The sequence below is a fragment of the Cherax quadricarinatus genome, chromosome 51 (genome assembly GCF_038502225.1).
Source record: "Cherax quadricarinatus isolate ZL_2023a chromosome 51, ASM3850222v1, whole genome shotgun sequence".
Classification (NCBI taxonomy): Eukaryota; Metazoa; Arthropoda; class Malacostraca; order Decapoda; family Parastacidae; genus Cherax; species Cherax quadricarinatus.
In genome coordinates, this window is record NC_091342.1 from 18726066 (window position 1) to 18728565 (window position 2500).

The following is a 2500-nucleotide window of genomic DNA, read 5'->3' on the forward strand; positions in this document are numbered from 1 at the left end:
AGTACACAAACATTTACCTGGGTACACAAATATTTACCAAAGATCCCACATATTTACTAGAGATTCCAAATATTTACCAAAGATCCCACATATTTACTAGAGATTCCAAATATTTACCAGACTTCCCAAACATTTATCACAGATCCTAGATATTTACTAGAGAGCCTTAACTTAAGTCAGAACAGAAGTTATGAGTTTAGTCTTGATTTAAGTCTTAAGAACAATAGTGAAAGAAAGTCAAATTAAACTTGCTCTCTAAGCTGTATTTTTAAGGGAATATCGAACAAACTCTTATTATTTTATTATATATTTAAAAAAATTAAATTTACCAAGAGTTTCTCTTCTTATGTTTTTCTAGTACTTGTAGGAAATTTTAGCATGGGACAACGTTTCGCTCTGTGTAAAGCTTTATCATTTCATAGACTTGATAAAGTTCTTCACAGGTGAAGCGTTCTGTCAGTGGAAACTTGTTTTGCATGGAGTGTTTTCTCTTCAGTATCGTCGGTAATATATCACTGACATGTATCAGTAGCCTGGTTGATCAGTCAGTCCACGGGTAGAGTGTGGCTTCAGGTCACGTCAGAGGTGGAGGACTCTGGATGCAGGTCACTGGTCTCAGGTGTGCACCTGAGGAACGCCATCCACTTCTAAATTAACAACCTTGGAATGCTAACTAGCATCACCCCCTACCAGACACCCCGGGTAGGGGGCGGTCAGTGGCAGGGAGCAGTGGCAGGGACATACGGGGAGGGGTGAGAGGGAGGAGGCAGGAGGAAGAAAGACACAGGGGGGCGTTACTGTTGGAAAGAGAGAGAGAATTTAAAGGAGGAGGAAAGGAGAAGCAGCAGAAGAGGAGGAGGGGGGGACAAGGAGTGAAGGGAAGGGAAATGGAAAGGTTAAGAGGAAGTATAGTAGATAAGGGAGGGCGATAGACACAGGGAAGTAGATAGTAGATACGGGGAGGTAGATGTTAGACGCGGGAGGTGAAACAAATAATATGGGTTGACCCAAACTTACAGTCTCGCTTGTGCATTATTAATCACTTCTTCCCTTTATTCCCTTTCTTCCCCTTCCTGTCTTCCGTTTGTTCCCCTTCCTCTCTTCCTTCCTCTGTCCCCTTTCCCTCCCTCTCTGCTTCCATGTGCCCTTCTCTGTTGCTCTCACCTTCACTCCTCTTCTCTCTCTTCTCCTGCTCCCTTCTCTGTTCTCCCTCCCTCCCTCAATCACTCTTTCCCTTCCTCCCTCCTTCCATCTTTCCCTCCCTCCCTCCCACACTTTCTCTTCCTCCCTCCTTCCATCTTCCCTCCCTCACTCTTTCCCTCACTCCCTCCTTCCATCTTTCCCTCGGTCTCTCACTCTTTCCCTTCCTCTCTCCTTCCCTCCCTCCTTCCCTCCCTCCCTCCCTCTCTCCCTCCCTCCCTCCCTCCCTTCCTCCCTTCCTCACTCTTTCCCTTACTCCCACGGGGTACACTGGCCCTAAGGAACAGTTTATCCTAAACTGTAATCATCTCTGTGGGGTCCTTCAAGTTCCGGTGGGTCCTCCAAGTTCCTGTGGGTCCTTCAAGTTCTGGTGGGTTCTTCAATTTCTGGTGGGTTCTTCAAGTTTTGGTGGGTTCTTCAAACTCTGGTGGGTCCTTCAAGTTCTGGTGGGTCCTTCAAGTTCTGGTGGGTCCTTCAAGTTCTGGTGGGTTCTTCAAGTTCTGGTGGGTCCTTCAAGTTCTGGTGGGTTCTTCAAGTTCTGGTGGGTCCTTCAAGTTCTGGTGGGTTCTTCAAGTTCTGGTGGGTCCTTCAAGTACTGGTGGGTTCTTCAAGTTCTGGTGGGTCCTTCAAGTTCTGGGGGGTTCTTCAAGTTCGGGTGGGTTCTTCAAGTTCTGGTGGGTTCTTCAAGTTCTGGTGGGTCCTTCAAGTTCTGGTGGGTCCTTCAAGTTCTGGTGGATTCTTCAAGTTCTGGCGGGTTCTTCAAGTTCTGGTGGGTCCTTCAAGTTCTGGTGGGTTCTTCAAGTTCTGGTGGGTCCTTCAAGTTCTGGTGGGTTCTTCAAGTTCTGGTGGGTCCTTCAAGTTCTGGTGGGTTCTTCAAGTTCTGGTGGGTCCTTCAAGTTCTGGTGGGTTCTACAAGTTCTGGTGGGTCCTTCAAGTTCTGGTGGGTTCTTCAGGTTCTGGTGGGTCCTTCAAGTTCTGGTGGGTTCTTCAAGTTCTGGTGTGTCCTTCAAGTTCTGGTGGGTTCTTCAAGTTCTGGTGAGTTCTTCAAGCTCTGGTGGGTTCTTCAAGTTCTGGTGGGTCCTTCAAGTTCTGGTGGGTTCTTCAGGTTCTGATGGGTCCTTCAAGTTCTGGTGTGTCCTTCAAGTTCTGGTGGGTTCTTCAAGTTCTGGTGAGTTCTTGAAGCTCTGGTGGGTTCTTCAAGTTCTGGTGGGTCCTTCAAGTTCTGGTGGGTCCTTCAAGTTCTGGTGGGTTCTTCAAGTTCTGGTGGGTCCTTCAAGTTCTGGTGGGTTCTTCAAGCTCT

General features: G+C 47.5%; 1 protein-coding gene across 2 annotated transcripts in view; it reads left to right on the forward strand.

Annotated features, from left to right (window-relative positions):
* The window catches only part of LOC128694735 (uncharacterized), a 268775-nt gene that overhangs the window by 91952 nt on the left and 174323 nt on the right, over nucleotides 1-2500 (forward strand). The window lies entirely within an intron of this gene.